Raw genomic sequence first — 18,691 nt, forward strand, 5'->3', positions numbered from 1 at the left:
CCAATTTGGCGTAAGAGTTCCTGAGGTGGAGGAGCTGGTTTTCATTTATGTTTGGATGTCAGATGCCATTTTGAATCAAGACTGTGGGCCAAAATGTGACTTTGCCCAGTTTGCTGTGACAGTTCTAAACTGTATTGATTTGGATGCCTTTGAAGTTATGGTTGCCCAATTTGGCACAATGATTCCTAAGAGCAAGGACTGGGTTTTGTTCTATATTTGGATACTACTGGGTGCCCATTGTCTCAATTGATTATGGTCCGTATCTAGGTTGGGTGTTCTCTAGGTCGGGTCAGGGCCCCGAGGTGGAGGTCGTAAAACTAACAAGTTACACTATATCCATTTATAAATCTCAACGTGTTTTGGTTTCTTAGAATTCCAGATCAATGCCATGTACTTTCAGCCTGTCTAGTATATATTTTGTAATTGTGTGCCCATCTGTTTTCTATGCATACAATACTTCTTAAGATATTGTAACCAAATTTTGCATGATAGTTCCTGATATCAAGGAGCATGTCTATGTTTTGATACAATGGGATGCTATTTTGAATCAAGATGGCAGAGGACACATTTAAAAACGGAAGGTTTTTTTTTAGTTTCTCAGAATTCCTGAGCAACACCGGGTACTAGGCTGCTAGTGAAACAATTATAATAGCATGGTTCCTCGCTATATTTCTCTTTAAATTATGATAATAATTTTTAAATGTGCACCTATGCATATGAATTTGCATTCTAACATTTTCTGAAGATCCTCATCTTTATTTTGTCCTCTTTTTTGGCAATGCAGAAGTGGCCACCCCTGGATTATTTCAGAAACAAAGAAGATGGAAAGAGAACCATTTCTAACTTATTAGTTATTACAAAACTGCTCATGGCACAATATTGAAGAACTATAATGCACCATCAATTGATATACGGCCAAATAAAGTCCTGAATATTATAGAAACGTCAACGTTGACTTATTAAATTCAGAGAAGGAAGAATAAATTAACTCAAGAAATGAGAAAAGATATATCATCTGCTTTGGGGAAAACATGCAAAAATAAAGAAATATTGCAAGTTTAATGGTGTTTGCTGTCAGTTTATGTCATGGATGCTCAGACTGTGACCACAGTTTAAATTTAATTTAAATTTAATTTTGCAACAATGATGAATAAAAATTAAATGTAAAAGTCATTTACTAAATAAAATTAACACTGATAAAACATAGCAGAATGAATTTCTATTGTATTAAGATGATAACTGCACCGTTTCAAAAGAAAATGTTAGAAGGGGTGTCAATGGATGTTCTAATCCAATCCAAATCTTTATTACAGTCGTAGACCAGCATAAGATAAAAGCACCTCCATACTTACATAAATGGATGTTGTTGTGGTTGCTAATATTTGTTCATCACTTTCTACAAAGCTTCTCAAAGCAGCTTACAAAATATCAAAATACAGTCATACCTTGGATCTCAAATGCCTTGGCTCCTGGATGATCGAAACCCAGAAGTGAGTGTTCTGGTTTTTGAACTATTTTTGGAAGCTGAATGTCCGACAGGGCTTCTGTGGATTCCAATTGGCTGCAGCCAATCAGAAACCATGCTTTGGTTTGCAAACGTTTTGGAAGTCGAACTTCCAAGGTACAACTGTACAGAATATCAAATAATTAAAATACAGAACACAGAAAAACGTAAGAATAATAAAAGTGTTCATCTCCAGACTGATGTTCGCTCCAATTTAGAGCTAAAGAGCATATTTTTCCTGGGAAAGGAGTAGGGCAAGGGTACCTAGAAAGTACAGGTCAAATGGAAAACTGCTTTCTAAGCACAGGACAAGCATAAGTATGAACAAGCCCAAAGTGACACGTCTCCCTTTTTAAAGCAAATTTGAAACACATTTCCACCCTCAAGGAATTTTGGACACTGTACTTTGTTAAGGGCTGCTGAGAACTCTGTGTGGGATAAACTACAGGGCCCAGAATTCTTTTTGGGGAAAGGGTGTGCTTTGAATGTGCTTAGTGTATAAGTAGCCTATATCCTTTTAGAATTGGCAGCAAACTGCTGCTGATGTAGAAGAAGCTTTGTATCAATTTACTGCAAATTGGCTTGAAAGGGAAAGAGATCAGTTGTTGTGCCCACGCTTTAAGAAAATATTGCTGTGAAATAGGTGGCAAATTATGCATTTATTAACCTCAACATATCCAAATGGACTTGATGGAAACGCCAAATATTTGGATAATTGGGAATTTGGCAAAAAATTACACCTCCTGACAGCAGCAGATGAAGTGTTTTGCTGATGATATTTTCATAGGTGTGTGTGTGTGCCAGGATCCAAATTTCCTTCACTTACATTCACTTTCTCGCTCTCTGACACTCATCAAAACCCACTCCAAAAGGTCAAGAGATTTCCCCCAAGAGCCATGCCTGAAGCAACATGGTGTTTAAAAATTCAAATGTACACATTACAGTCCATTTGTTCAATTTACAGAATGCGGGTTTAAGAGTGATAAAAATGTCCTTTGCAGACAACAGAATGGAAACTGCCAGAATGACAGTTATCATAAGTATTTTGTGTGACAGACTCTTCAGCTCCAGGCACTTTATGGGCAGAGTTTTAATTGCTTTCATTGACCACGCAAAAGACAACTTCCAATGCAAGTCAATGCCCAGGAGGTTATCGCCCATCAGAGACTGAAATATAATTTCATGGATGCTTATTACTGGCTCAGACTATCCCCCCCCCCATTGCCTAGTTAAGTTGAAAGGTGTGAACGGCTGTCATGGTGTTTAATAGCAACTGTACTGGGCAAAGTACACCGTTCTTGAGAATTGCTTTCATTCTCAGAAAGGCGGAATGTCTAGCCTGCCATTCTCATGTTCTCTCCAATACTGTCCTTTTGGGGAAAGCAGTTTTGCAGCTCTTCAGGCTCCTTCCTTTCAACAAGCTGTTAAGGGAAACTCCCTTGCGGTTTGCCTTGGAGCGCTCTCTTCCTCTCAGTCAGCCGCCGCCATCACCTCTGACTCCTTTCTCTAGTGTAGCACAAACAGTGTCTGAAACAGTTGAGCAGCCTCAGTAATAGAAAAGCAAAATGCTTTTAGTTCAGTTTCCTGCGTACAGGCTTGGTAGATTCAGAGCTGGGAGACATGGGTCCAGGCCTCATTTTTGCAATGGGTGGCCATTGGGTGGCCTAGTTCACAACAGCATCGATCAAGCTTAGTAACTTACTCGTAAAATGGGAACTGGAAGTAACCCACATTGTTAATAGTGACTGAGGCAGATGTGTTCTAACACAGAGCCTGGGAGCCAGAAGTGGCCTTCCAAGCCACCGGAATCTGACCCAGAGATAAAGTGCAGTGCTTGGTATTTAGAGTGTGGTCTAAAGAGCAAACAGAATTCTGCTGATCTCAGGGCTGTGATTAGAGGGTGGGGGAATAATGCCTCTGTCTGCTTTTTAAGAGATCCACTCTCAACAGCAGGCAGGAGGATCTTGTTGTCAGGAGCTTGTTCTACATCGAGTAGGACCTTGGTAGAGACACATGCCCGACTGGAATGTTCCCTCCCTCCTGGTCGATCGTTTGGGAGCTTCAAAAGCTTTCTTCTGCCCAAACATCACAGTGACCGATGCCAACAGACATCAGCACACTTAGGGATCCGCAGAGTCTTCGCAGCTTGTGTGACAGACCTCAGCAACTCAACATTTTGGCTAATCTACTTTATTTACATAAAAACACACACGGAGCACTGCAACATGGCTGCCTCTCTTTCTAGCATCAGACAGCAAAGAGGAAAAGAACAAAGGACAATAGTCCCACTTCACAGAACACAGTAACGCAAACATCCTGTCTCCGTCACTTCCCACTCTGCGGAGTCAAAATATACACCGTCATGTGATAGACAGAAATCCCATGACTGCAATCACGGAGCAGGAATTCTAACACTTTTATCTATGGCCTCAGTGCTAAGCGCCCCAGCACTGAGAACAAGGAGAACCCTTTGTCTGCTCTTTGAGAGTAAAAGGAGTGTGTGTGTGTAAATGTTGCCCTTTCCTTTGCACAAATCCTCCAATGCAAACTAAAAGACAGGGCTTCCAGCCCTCTCCACCCAGCACTTGGATCAGGGGGAGGGGAGAAATGCTGCCTTTTACTCTCGCAGAAGGAGTTGTGCAATGTCAAATGGCCCATTCCAAGCCACCCCATCCTTCTAACACAAGGAACTCTCTTCTGCTGCAATGTCTCCCAATTACTAGTGCATGCATATGTTACACACTAGTATATAATCACACCTGAGGCCTCATAGGTTGTCACCTTGGAAACCACAGCAGAATATCAGTGCAACCACTCGACTCATTCTTTGTAACTAGGTGTGCTGGAAACCTGAATTAAGCTCTATTGGTGGTTAAAATATTTGTGCAGTATTGACTTTCCAGAAGCTAGGCTGAGTAATAAATTGTGAGTCTCCATGGCTAAGAACCCAGTACCAGTTTTTTCCGTCATGCTATTAACCGCAATGCTGTATACAGCACTGATGTGATAGATTTCACCTGTCAAATCCAGCAAACATAGTTGCGTGGGTTCAGTGTCATAATGTATCAGGCTTAAATTCCGATGTGCTTGAGAGAAGGGGGTTAAATCCTGTATCGCAAAAAGGACATACACAGATTTCATTTTCTGCCTTGGGAATGCAACCGGTAAACGTGATGACTTTATATAACTCCGTCGATGAAAAATGACCAACCTGTGATGAGCAAACAACGCTGGCAGAAAACACAAGAGCAGACACATAATTCACAAGCCAGACAGTGAGAGATAAGACGTAGAATGAAAATAAGTGTGTGCCTGCATGTGTCGCTGTAAAGGAGAGAGGGAGGGAGGTTGGGAGTTGAATGGAGGTGGGGAAGAACGGAAAGGCTTTACTAGAAGAGCACATTGCATGCTTGGCATTTAAAATTGCCGTTCATCTATAGCTACTACTAGGGTAGCATAAGTGTGCCGAAATTCTTTATCAAAGTGACAGGTCCTGCTTCCAGGCAAAAAATAAATAACAGGAGCGATTAAAAGCATTGATACAGAACATCAGCCTTTAAAACCAATTACCTTTGTTTCATGTCACAGAATGCAAGACACACACACACATTGAGCAGAGCTGTTCTAGGTATGCACAGACCGCATCACAGTCCTGAGGAAATTGCTCATAATTGGATTGCAGTGTAAGATCAGTTCCCTTTAAATAAGAATAAAATACCGCAAGTCACCATGCCACATAAAAATGGATATGCTCTAGACAATGCTGCCTTCTGTCATCAGGCCATTTGGACATCCAGCTCAGTATTGTCTGCACTGATTGGCAGAAGCTCTCCAGGTTTTCCATAGAATCATACAGTTGGAAGGGATGCTGAGGGTCATCCAGGTCAACCCCCTGCAATGCAGGGATCTCAACTAAAGCACCCATAACAGATGGTCATCTGACCTCTGCTTAAAAACCTCCAAAGGAAGGAGAGTCCAAGGGGTCTTTCCTGGGCCTGTTTTGAAAGACCCAGGGACCTTCTGCTTATGCTCTGACGTATAACACACTCCCCACTTCAAAACAGACTTAGTATTTAAATTGGAATGTTAAGCATGTGGTTAACACTCTTCAATTGAAATATTGTTGGTCAAAAAAAAAAAAAAAGGTTTGAAAACAGTGAACCAGGTGAAATGTGAACCAGGAAGTGACCTCTCCAGATAGCGGAACGACTCTTCTTTTTTATATCTCTGCAGCTGCGATCTCCTGGGTGACAAGGATGCTGTTAGGCAGCTGAATGTGCATGCTTACTCCATCTACTTCCTTCCCTCCCCCCCCCCCGTGTGGGCCCTGGCACTGGCAACCCACGCTACACCACCATTGTTGAAAACAGCCTTTACCAAAGGTGTCATGGGCTTTGAAGACACTCGAACTCAGGATGCAAGGGAGAAACGTGCTAAAAGGAAGGCACATTTGGCAAACCCTCACCATGATCAACTCCCACCCGGAAACCTCTGTCCCCACTGTGGAAGTACATGTGGATCCAGAATTGGCCTCCACAGTCACTTACGGACTCTTTGTTAAAACCGTGTTTATGGAAGATAATCTTCCTCGGCTACGAGTGATCACCAAAGAAGAAGAAGAAAGAAGAAGAAGAAGCAGTCAGCTTAGGAAAATACATGGGAAGTTACTGTTCATCCATCGACTCTAGTATTGCCCACACTCACTGGTCGCAGGTCTGCAGGCTTTCAAGCAAGTCTCTCTCCCAGCCCTGTCTGGAAATGCCAGCGACTGAACCTGAGATCTTCTGCATGCAAGCAGACACTATACCACTGAGCTCTGGCCCTAACTTCTGCACAGGGAAGAGAGAGCACCATCGTATGTGTCAGAGCTGCCACCCAGTCCCAGCTCACATAGGACCAAGTCCGCCAGCGTTCACTTTATAAGAGTCTTTATTAGGTTACAGGTTTCATTTCCGAACTGCAGCGTGCAGCTCTACACCTTCTGCCCTAGGTCGGCGAAGACCCGTCTGAGTCCCCGCCTCTTGCACACCAGCTTAATACCCTAGCCTTGCTCCACCTCCTTCGCCTCTCCCTACGTCTCTGGGTCCTTCTGCCCCCCTGGGCCTCCTCCCTTCTACTCTCCTCTGACGCTGACCCCCCTGATCCTTCTGCCTCCTTGCGGCGGGCTTTAGGACCTGGCTCACTCTCCGGGCTGCTTACTGCTCCAGCTTCCGCTGCATTTGAACTTGGCGCGCGCGCCCAACTCTCTACTTTCCTCTTAACCGTTGCCTCGCTCTCTGAGGAGGGCGTGACCACCCCTGACTCGTGCCCTCCCTCCTGCTGACAGCCTCCGGAACCCGATGCCTGGCTACCTTCCTCCCTGCTGCTCTCAGTCTTGAGCGTGGGTCCCGACTTCCAGCTGCTGCCGCCCTCAGTTATGAGCGTGGGTCCCGACTTCCAGCTGCTGCTCTCTGAATCTCCTCTGTTCCCTTCCTCCTGGGGTGTCCCCCCGGATCCCCCCCTTGCTCTGCTCACTGGGGCTCCCTTTTGGGAGTCCTCTGACTCACTGCTTAGGCTTGGAGATCTCGGGTCGTCATCATCACTCATTTTCCCTTCGGATTCCTCCCCCTCGCTCTCTGCTTCCTCCCTTCTCTGCGTCTCTGCTCCTGAACCCCTGACATCCATCCCCCCCTCGAAGCCCCCCCTTCCCCCCTCCCCGCTTTCAGGTGTGGGTGCTGGGTGCTCCATCATCACGGGAGGGAATGCCGGATACAGTTCGCTCCCCGTGGTTGGCCGCCAACTGAAGACCTCCGAGTCTTCCTCCTCGCGGTCGCCGACGTTGACCTGTTCCGCTTCCATCTCTGTACCGCCGTGCTCGAACCCAAGGTCCTCCCCGAACACGTCCATGTCAGTCTCTGCGTCGGTCGCTCGACCTGGCATCTCCAGCCACTTCCGGCGCCATTGCTCCTCCGGTCGATCGTCCCACCAATACGAGGTGTCTGACGCCGAACCCGCCGGCGATCCTTCTGGGGAACGGGTGCTCAGTGCGGGTTCCCCGTCCGAGTCGAATCCATGGAACGTGCTGGAAGAAAGTGTGGGCGTGAACAGCCAGTCGTCGAAGAAGCTCGCTGGCATGGGTCTGTGTGGGAAAAGGGCATGAAACTCGTCCTTGAGCAGGGGTTCCTCCAAAGCGTAGTCTGGCACCCAGCTATTGGCGCTGGCCCGGGTGCCCTCTCTGGCTAGGAGGTATTCGACTCCCTCTTCTCCCCATCTGGAGTCCAAAATCTCCGTGACCTCGTTGATGGGGTCTTGCTGCGTCACCCCTCGCGTCTCCGTCCGCTCCCGGAACGGACTCGGTGCCGTCCCTGGCTCCTGGAATCTGTGAGGTGCCTTGTAGGGAGTGAGCACCGACCTGTGGAACACCGGATGCATTCTGGAACCCTCCGGCAGCGCCAGTCGGAAGGCTACCGGGTTGATCTGTGCTTCGACTTGGTACGGACCAATTTGCTTGTGCCCCAACTTCTTCTTGGCTAGTGACCTGGTCGGCACTGCGTGGGCTGCCAACCAGACCCAGTCTCCCACTTGGATCTCTTCGCCAACCCGCCTGTGCTTGTCAGCTTGCACCTTGTAGGCGTGCTTAGCTAGCTCCAGCTGCCGTCTGAGTTGATCGTGTACCGCCTGCAACTCTGACGCGAACGCGTCCGCCGTCTGTGGTTCTCCGTCCCCCACTCTCTCCCGTCCCGGGAAGGTTCTGGGATTCCTCCCATTGTTGGCGAAGAACGGCGTCACCCCTGTGGACACGTGCTTCGTGTTGTTGTAAGCGAACTCGGCGAGCGGCAGGTAATCCACCCAGGTCGCAGGTTGTTGATTGGCATAGCATCTCAGGTACTGCTGCATGATGGCATTGACCCTCTCTGCTTGCCCGTTGGTCTGCGGGTGTCTTGCTGATGCCAGATCGACCTTGACATTTAGAAAACTCATCAGCTTCTGCCAGAAATTCGAGACGAACTGGCGCCCGCGGTCGGACAGGATAGACCGCGGCAGACCATGCACTTTGAACACGTGATCTATGAACAGTTTGGCGGTTTGTTCCGCCGTGGCCACCTTCGCACACGGAATGAAATGTGCCATCTTGGTGAACAAGTCCACCACCACTAGTACAGCTGTCTTGCCTCTCGAGCTGGGTAGATCCGTAACAAAGTCCAGGGCCACTCTCTCCCACGGTTCAAACGGCGTTTGCAGCGGTTCCAGCAGTCCCGCCGGTGGTTTGTGCACCGGTTTGGCCCTCTGGCAGGTGTCGCACCTCGCAACGTAGTCCGCGACTTCCCCTCTCAGTCTGGGCCACCAAAAGTCCCTTGCGACTAATTCCACCGTTTTTTCCGTGCCAAAGTGCCCGGCCGTGGGTGCGTCGTGCAGCTGCTGCAGTACCCTGGCGCGAAGTTCGTCTCCCGGCACGTAGATGGCCCCTTTACGTAAGAGCAAGCCGTCTCGTATCTGGAACTCGTCGCCCTTCGCCGTGCCCTTGTGCACCTCTGCCATCTTCGCCCGCGCGAAGGAGTCGTCCTGCAACGCCCGCCGCACCGCATCCAGGTCTACTGTGGCTGAAGCGCACGCCCACGCTGTTGGCGCGAAGATGTGCATGGCTGCCGCTGGCTTCGCCTCTTCGAGGTATTGCGGTTTGCGGGACAGTGCATCCGCCATGACGTTGGTGTCGCCTGGGACGTACTCTATTCGGAAATTGAAGTCAGCAAAGAACTCCGCCCAACGTATCTGCCTCTGGTTCAGGAACTGAGCCGTGCGCCAGTGCTCCAGATTCTTGTGATCCGTGCAGACCTGCACCGTGTGCTTGGCGCCGATCAGGAAGTGCCTCCACGCCTTGAAAGCTGCATGAATGGCCAGCAACTCCCTGTCCCAGATGGTGTAGTTCTGCTCCGACTTGCTGAGCTTTCTGGAGTAGAACGCTCCCGGCCTCCAGACCCCCTGTGGGTCCCTTTGCAGCAGGACAGCTCCCACTGCTCTATCGGACGCGTCCGTCTCTACCCGCATCGGTTTGCTGGGGTCGATATGCAGCAGTTGCTCTTCCGACGCGAAGAGACGCTTGAGTGCCTGAAAGGACTGCTCCGCCTGCTCCGTCCAGATGAATTTCTTTTTCTTGGAGCTTAGCGTGTCCGTAATGGCCGCCGTCTGCATCGCGAACCCCTTGATAAACTTGCGATAGAAGTTGGCGAAGCCGACAAACCGCTGGACCTCCTTCCGATTGCGCGGGCTCTTCCAATCCAACACCGCACGAACCTTGGCGCTGTCCATGGCTAGCCCCTTGTCCGACAACTTGTAACCCAAGAAATCCACCTCCGTCGTGTCGAACTGGCACTTCTCCAGCTTGGCGTACAGTCTATGCTGCTGCAGCCTCTTCAGCACCTCCCGAACATCTTGGTCATGGGCTTGCTGCGAGTCGGAGAATATCAGGATGTCATCCAGAAAGCAGACGCACTTCTTGTAAAGGAGTCCCGCCAACACATGATGCATGAAAGCTTGGAAACAGTGAGAACCGTTTTGCAATCCAAACGGCATCACTCTGTATTCGTAGGTGCCCAGAGGCGTGAACATGGCTGTCTTCCACTCATCGCCCTCCCTCATGCGGATGAGATTGTACGCACCTCGCAGGTCCAACTTGGTGAACACGCGTCCCTTGCGCACCGTCGCTAGCAGGTCGTCAATCCTGGGCATGGGGAAATCAGAAGGCTTGGTCATCTTGTTTAAGAGGCGAAAATCCACCACCAGTCTTTTCTGGGGCGTGTCCTTCTTCTTCACGAAGAAAACAGGACTGCCCCCTACTGCCCTGGACTCCCGGATGAAACCGCGCTGCAAATTGTGATCTATGAACTGTTTGAGTTCCTGTAATTCGTCCTCAGACATGGAATACAGCTTCCCTTTCGGCAGCGTCGCCCCTGGTAGGAGGTCAATCTTGCAGTCATATTGCCTGTGCGGTGGTAGCTTGTCAGCCTCTTTCTCGCAGAAGACCTCCAAAAAGTCCGCGTATTTGTGGGGGACTGCTTGCAACGTTCCCAACTGCAGTTGTGATTCCTCCTCCTCTCCCTCCTGTCTGGGCAGGATGCAGTGTTCTGCGCAATAAGAGGAGCCGAAGATCAGCTGTCTCTGGTACCAAGCCAGTGTCGGACTGTGCCTGTCCAGCCAACTCATGCCCAACACAATGGGCGTGTCCGACAGTTGGGTGACATTAAAACTGATGACTTCCCTGTGGTTGCCAAGGCGCATCACCATCGGTGGCGTTTGCTTCACCACCTGCCCCCCTAGCAACTCTCTGCCATCCACTGTGACGACTTGCAGGGGCAGAGTGGCAGGCAGTAGCTGTATAGCGTGCTGCTCCACAAAATCCTGCGCTATAAAGTCTGCGTTGCTTCCAGAATCCACAGAAAGCGGCACTTCGATAGTGACGCCATCGGGTAGCTGGAGAGATGCTGTGAGCTGCACTACTGGTTTGGGTGGGAGGGGGTCCGTGGGTTGCAAGATCGCTGGGGACTGCTTCACTGATGCGTCTGGCTGGGCCCCAGTGCCTCTGTCTCCAGCCAGACATCGTCGTTTCCCTGCTGTGGTTCTCCTTGCTGCGTTGCTGCAGTCACCATTGCCGAGGCTGCAGTGTGCTTGTGGAGCCTCCGGGGACACTCTTTCGCCAAATGGCCTGGATCCTCGCAGATGTAACACTTCCTGTTCCCTCTAGGAGGCTTCGCTTTCACTGCTGTCGGTGCTTGGGCTCTGGCTGCTGACTGAGCCCTTGCACCTCCAACCTCCATCGGTTCCCCTCCCCCTCCTGGCGGAGGTGTGGATTGCGCACGCGCTGCTTCTCTTGGAACGAAAGAGAAACTTCTCGCTGCTTCGCGCCCTCCACGTCCTTCATCTCTGCACCAGGGACGTTCTTCCAGCCTCACCCCCACAGTCAGCGCCCTTTGGACCACCTCCTGCGTGCTTCGGGGCCTCTCCCCCCTTGCAATTTCATCCTTGACCGCTGAGCTTAGACCCTCCCAGAACAGGTCTCTGACAGGGGGCGAATCCCGGTCCCACTCTAAGGCACTGACCAGCGCAAAAAAGCGGGCGTGGTACTGCCGGACGCTTGCCCTCCCTTGTTTCAGTCCATGAATCTCCCGTCGGGCAAGATCCACATCAATAGTAGACAAAAAACACGCATCCATCGCTTTGATAAAGGCATCTGCATTCTGAAGCGCCGGATCTTTATCCCTCCACAAATTGCGTAGCCACGCTTTAGCATCCCCATGCAAATGGGATAGTATGAACCCCACTTTCTCTTCCTCATCTCTAAAGTCTTTTGCCAGCAGTTGCAGTGCGCACATTACGTCTGCTCGAAAATTGGGGTACTGTTGTAAATTCCCATCGAAGTGAGCCACAAGCCCTCCTGCTCTCCGTGCCAACCCAACCCCCTCCGGTCTGGGTCCTGGCTGCCCGTGTTTAACCCATGCTTCAAACCTGGCGTGGAGATCTCTGTAGGCGGCTGCCGCATCCTCCTCCCTCTTCTTGGATGCCAGTACCTCCGCGTTCAATTGGGTAACTGCCTGTTGCAGCGCTGCAACTTTCTCTGCTTCCGTCATCTCTGCTAACCGTCGTGAGCTTGCTCCCAAACACCGATCCCCTCCTCCAGCTGCCTCTCTCTCCGCTGCGAGATATCAGGTGTCCGAAGCTTTTAGGAGACGGGTCTTACTGTCAGAGCTGCCACCCAGTCCCAGCTCACATAGGACCAAGTCCGCCAGCGTTCACTTTATAAGAGTCTTTATTAGGTTACAGGTTTCATTTCCGAACTGCAGCGTGCAGCTCTACACCTTCTGCCCTAGGTCGGCGAAGACCCGTCTGAGTCCCCGCCTCTTGCACACCAGCTTAATACCCTAGCCTTGCTCCACCTCCTTCGCCTCTCCCTACGTCTCTGGGTCCTTCTGCCCCCCTGGGCCTCCTCCCTTCTACTCTCCTCTGACGCTGACCCCCCTGATCCTTCTGCCTCCTTGCGGCGGGCTTTAGGACCTGGCTCACTCTCCGGGCTGCTTACTGCTCCAGCTTCCGCTGCATTTGAACTTGGCGCGCGCGCCCAACTCTCTACTTTCCTCTTAACCGTTGCCTCGCTCTCTGAGGAGGGCGTGACCACCCCTGACTCGTGCCCTCCCTCCTGCTGACAGCCTCCGGAACCCGATGCCTGGCTACCTTCCTCCCTGCTGCTCTCAGTCTTGAGCGTGGGTCCCGACTTCCAGCTGCTGCCGCCCTCAGTTATGAGCGTGGGTCCCGACTTCCAGCTGCTGCTCTCTGAATCTCCTCTGTTCCCTTCCTCCTGGGGTGTCCCCCCGGATCCCCCCCTTGCTCTGCTCACTGGGGCTCCCTTTTGGGAGTCCTCTGACTCACTGCTTAGGCTTGGAGATCTCGGGTCGTCATCATCACTCATTTTCCCTTCGGATTCCTCCCCCTCGCTCTCTGCTTCCTCCCTTCTCTGCGTCTCTGCTCCTGAACCCCTGACAGTATGCTTCACCTGAGGCAGGATCAGCTGCTGAGAACTACTTTGGATTTCCTATTGATCTCCTTAACTGTCCCCTGGTGACCCAAAGGTACATTCCTTATAGTGTGAGATAGAACCAGCCATCCAGATCAGGGTTCAGTTCCTGCCCTGAGTTTGCCTTAGCTTTGACAAAGCTTGCCAGAGAGATTTCTGCAAGAGCCGCAAGGTGTTTCATTGCTGTCATTTCAGCCTGAAACCCTTTCTGCTTCAGTGAGTGCCTTCCTCCACTCTGCTTCGGGTGTTACTGTGGTGCTTCTGCAAACAATTCTACAAATCAAGAGCTGTAGGGAAGAGTTTTCAAAGACAAACAATGTAAAACAATACTCCAAACAGACTTCTTGAATGAATGCTTCATATAGCAAAGAGGGGGAACTCAACAAAAAGCCCAGCATGTAAGAACAAAACAAAACGATGGTGTTCATTTCAGTTGGTTCAGAATGTGATTGACAAGAGTCCTGTTAAGGGCAAGGCAGTCGGCATTTGTAATACATTTATTACATCAGTGGTTGCTGGTGCCTTCTGGACCCAATCCAAAGGGCTGGTTTTAAAGCCATTGAAAGCCCTAAACTTCTCAGGACCAGGCTGTTGAGCTACTTTCACCCATACTTTCCTGCCCTCATCTTAAGATCAGCTTTCCCACTCCCTAGGTCAGTAAAGTGAGAGGCCAGGAAGGAGAGGTAGTGGTGGTTGATAGGTTTGTAAGAAGGTGGGCAGGAGGGGGCTGGCTGAGGGCAGAGTGAGACTGGTTGGGCCGTGCTCCATTTGCCCTAGTGGACCAGCCTCCACTGGGAAGAAGTCCTTCTCTAGGGTGACTATGCAGCTCCCTTCCACTGGACCAGCATCAAATCTTTACATTTCAGGCTCTGCAGAACAGCCTGAAGACACACCTATCTTTCAACTAGCCTCTCAGGCATGATGTTTGTTAGTTGGATGACAGCCGGTTATGTTCTCTCTCTGCTTCTGTACTGTTTTGCATCAAGTGTTGATCTGGAGTTGTTTTAATGTTTCAGATTTTGCAGTGTTGCGCTGCCCTTAAATCTGTCGTCTTGTTTGTAGGCCACTTGGGATGGACCTTTGCCCAGAAAGGCAGCCTAAAACTATTTAAAACAAATTATTTGTGTTCATTAAAGCCACAAATGTGCTTTGTGCTTGTGTGTATGAAGTGTGCACCAGGTGCCCTAAACGTGGAAATTGCTAGGTTTATAGGACTTTGAAAAACTTCAGAGAACTTCAGTGGAGAATCCCACAACACTGACTACCAACTTAGTAGAGTATTAGACAAATTCATGGAGGATCATCAATGACTACTAGTCACAATGGCTGTGCTCTGCCTCTGTTTATATTCCTGCCTCTGAACACCCATTGCTGGGAATCGCAAGAGGGAAGAATGCTGTTGAACTCAGATCCTGCTCCCATAGGCATTTGGTTGGCCACAGTGAGAACAGGATGCTGGACTAGATGGGCCATTGGCCTGATCCTGCAGGGCCCCCACACACATGGAGAGCAAATGTCACTGGATTAGGACCAAAAGTAGCAGTCAAAACTAATCTGCTCTCAGTAATGGAAATATTGCTTTTAATTCCTCCACATACAAACAAAAAGGATGATGCCAGTGAATCTACAGCAAATCATCCTACAGTTCTGTGGGTGGATTCAGCTGTAGGAGAGCCGCAGAAATGTCTTTAAGCCAGATTATTTACTTCTTGAGGCTCACATTGACTATACAGTGTGGGCTTCTGGGTTTAGTTTCATAAACAGTGTAGGTTTAGTGTCTACTCTCATACAGAAGTCCTAAGCTGGGCATGGGTGGATAGATTGGGGGAGGGGGTTGAGCAAGATTGAATAATTGTATGTGTTTATTATAGTAAGTGTATCAGTCTATGCTAGCAATATTTGATACTCAACCACACTTTGAAAAAATCAGATCCCATTAGTAGACTGAATAATTTATCAGGTTATACAACAGAGTTTAATTGATGGTTGCATTGCTTCCCTAGATGTTACAATTATTTAGTGCTTTTGTACCATGCTGATGTGGAGATGTGGGGTTCGATTTCAAAAGCCAGCTCCATGAGAATTAAATATGCGTCCTGGAATGGAGACAGTCCCACCATTGTCCACCACATCAAAGATCCTTTCAGTACCAAATACCTTTACTTTTGGAGACCTGGGCAAAAAGCAAAACACAGATGCTATGCATAAAAGCCTGCATGAAAATAAATGCAGATGCAAGAAAAATCCTAGCATACAAAATAACTAGCCACACAATCCTATGTACATCTCATCAGAAGAAAACTCCTTTGTATCCAGTGAGGTTTTTGCATCAGGTAAGTGAGCGCAGACTTGCAGACAGTGTTGAATCCCCCCCCCACTAGCTACTACTTGGCAATTATCTGAGATGTGCTTTGAACAGGATACTTAAGAAGTGCTTAAATCTCTCTCCTTTGGTATCAGTGGGTCTTAAACTGTTCTTAATTTTGGCTGGTTTGTGGCTGGCATGTTCTAATAGATGCTGGGCAGGGGAGGGGGGGAAAATACTTTATTTTAAAATATGCAATCAATCCTCTTTTATACTCCATGCTTTTTTTTAACAATATCCTTGTTAGCTGAAGAGGCAGCTAGAGGAGCGAGAGCTGGAGTCAAACCACATCCGGAAGGCCATTGGTTATTTCTTCCTGCAACAGATCCATAAGTTTCAGCACTGCATTCAAATTCTTAAATTAAAGACCAAGACTGAAACAGTCCCATTCACACTCTGTCACTCATACACACTTTTTTTTGTAGTTCTCATAACTCATCCTGCAGAGATAATCCTTACTAATCCCTAAATTAGTTTGGTATTAGCAAGATTTGGTACACTTTTGCTTATGTCAGGCCTTAAAATTAATAGCATAACAAGTAAAATCTATGTAATTTAGGTATCTTCAGGCTTTTCAGATGCAAATCATTTTTAAACATTTACCATACATTTGCATGGTGGGTAGTGCTCCTGTTGTGACCTACTTTCGATCAAGTCATGACCCCCTAGTGGGTCCAGACCCACCAGCTTAAGATCGCTAATGTAGTTGACGTATGTCACAGGTAGATCAACATAATTTGCAACAAAATACTGGCCCGCAAGCGGAAGATTTCCCGCTGCTACATTGAAAGAGATGGTCAAACACATTCAATTAGCTGTAAATCTAAAGCAGCTCTATACTAACATCACACCAGGGCTGGAAATACACCGCAGGTATTCTGTCAGAAAATCTGCCATGCCCAATGTCTACACAGCCAGGGAAGGGAAGATAAAGGCACAAATGCAGAAAATACAAAAATGGCAGAAAATGAAGGACACACTCACAGCTTCTTGGGAAATGGTGCCAATGCCCACCAATCTGAGACTCTTTTGGCAATGATGCCCTCAACTCACAGACATGAGCATGCAAGCCCAATGCCCTTGTTTGCATCACCCCCTCACATACAGCTCCCAACGTTTCAGCTTAGAATTGTTGCTGTCTGTGGATCTCTCTGCTGTGCTTCTTGTTGTCTGAGGTTTTTATGTACTTGCTGTAAACCACCCTGGATTTTTTATTTTATTTTAAAATTATCTTTATTGAGTTTATAAAGAAAGAAAATAATAAGAAGAAAGAAAATACAAATAGCCAAGAATTTCCCATAAAGGAAAAAAGGTGGCATTTAAGTTTACAAACTGCTCATATCTGTGTTCCAATTCAATTAATCGTTGCTACCTACATATACAGTGGTACCTCGGGTTAAGTACTTATTTCGTTCTGGAGGTCCGTTCTTAACCTGAAGCACCATTTTACCTAATGGGGCCTCCCGCTGCCGCCGCGCCGCCAGAGCACGATTTCTGTTCTCATCCTGAAGCAAAGTTCTTAACCCGAGGTACTATTTCTGGGTTACTGGAGTCTATAACCTGAAGCGTATGTAATCTGAAGCGTATGTAACCAGAGGTACCACTGTAATTTAATATGCCTATATACAATGTAACAAACAGTAATAAAAAGAAATGTGAATACTTCCGATTAAGTCCATAACACTCTTCCTGCTGTAACCATTAGATCCATACACTGTCTTCCTACTTATATCTATTATTTAATTTCATCATTATTGTTTTTTGTATTAATACCATATGTTGTTACTCATTCCTCTAACGTCTGAAAGCCTCTACTATTGCAGTATCCCTGGAGATATTCTCTCACCATTTTCCATTCCTTGTCCACCTCCTTTTCTGAGGCTCCTCTCACTGGTTCCATTTTTTCCGCTCACATTAGATATTCTACCAGTTTAGCTTGCCATTCTATCTTGGTTGGAATTTTAACTGATGGAAGAGAGTTTTGAAATGAAATGAAATGAATAAACATGCTCCTTCACGGTGCTTTTCACTTTCCATCAACAGTTCTGCCCTATTTGGATTGTTCTGCTGGACTATATTCATGGATGGCTCTGGTCCCCATGAGCATTTTCCTCCTGCTGGCGTATCAGGGAGCACCATTGGCCTATGTGCCCGGCATTCTGCTTGCATAATAGGGATTCTTCAAAATCCCTGAACCCTTCAGCCTACATAGCTCTAGAACAGGATTGCTTCTTTAATCTAACTTCATTAGGCACAACGGTTGCCATAAAAAATGGTAATACTCCCAAGGCTTTTTTCCCTCCCAATATATTTTTTGAAGATTTTTTTTTTAATGGTAAATGCTCACTGAATTTTTTATATATCCAGGGAAAGAGTCGAGATTGAATAAAACTGCTTTGTCAAGACACAGTAAAAGTGGAGCTTTGGGACTTTCTAGATAGCAATTTCACTTTAATGCTTTTCAGTCAAACCAGCCAATTTATTTGCTTCAGAACTCTAAACGTCTGTAGTGGGTACCCACAGAAATACACTTTCCATCTTTGGGAGCTGTCCCTCTCTTCTTTTGTCATCCAGGAGAGCATCCCTGGAACCACTGGAAGCACCAGATAAGCACCTTATGCCAGTGCTAGACCAATGGTCCATCTTGCTCAATATTGTCAGTACTGTCCAGTCGGTACTGGAAGTGGCTCTCCAGGGTTTCAGGCAGGGGACAATCCCAGCCTGAAAGTTATCAGGGATTGAACCTAGGCCCTTCTACATGCATGGCAAATGGTCTGCTAAATGGGAAGCAGAAGGTGTCTATAGGTCTGCTTGCCCCAGACACTCTGGGTGGCTTCCAGCATATATAAAAACATAAAAAAACATTAAACATTTAAAACATCTCTCTACAGGGCTGCCTTCAGATCTCTTCTAAAAGTCTTATAGTAGTTTATCTGTTTGACATCTGGCTGGCGGGCATTCCACAGGGCAGGCTTCACTACTGAGAAGGCCCTCTGCCTGGCTCCCTGTGACCTCCCTTCTCACAGGGAGGGAACTGTCAGGAGGCCCTTGGTGCTGGATCTCTGTGTCCAGGCTGAATGCTGCAGGTGGAGATGCTCCTTCAGGTATACAGCCGTGAGGCCATTTAAGGCTTTAAAGGTCAGTACCAGGACTTTGCATTGTGCTTGGAAACATATTGGGAGCCAAAGTAGGACTTTCAGGACCACTGTTATATATGGTCCCAGTGGCCACTCCCAGTCACCAGTCTGGCTGCCGCATTCTGGATTAGTTGTAGTCACCT

At 48.0% G+C, this 18,691-nt stretch overlaps 2 long non-coding RNA genes across 3 annotated transcripts in view; both read left to right on the forward strand.

Moving 5' to 3' along the window:
• LOC309538488 overlaps positions 1-1,202 on the forward strand; it is a 42,525-nt gene extending 41,323 nt beyond the window's left edge. Inside the window, exon 2 of the long non-coding RNA XR_014222225.1 lies at positions 785-1,202. This is a non-coding gene — a long non-coding RNA (uncharacterized lncRNA). The remainder of the gene's footprint in view (positions 1-784) is intronic.
• An 11,818-nt stretch (positions 1,203-13,020) lies between these two features.
• The window catches only part of LOC309538498, a 131,738-nt gene continuing 126,067 nt past the window's right edge, over positions 13,021-18,691 (forward strand). For both annotated transcript variants that reach the window (XR_014222238.1, XR_014222239.1), the window contains exon 1: positions 13,021-13,444. This is a non-coding gene — a long non-coding RNA (uncharacterized lncRNA). The remainder of the gene's footprint in view (positions 13,445-18,691) is intronic.

Source organism: Podarcis vaucheri (assembly GCF_965113315.1).
Source record: "Podarcis vaucheri genome assembly, chromosome: 8".
In the NCBI taxonomy this organism is placed as follows: domain Eukaryota; kingdom Metazoa; phylum Chordata; class Lepidosauria; order Squamata; family Lacertidae; genus Podarcis; species Podarcis vaucheri.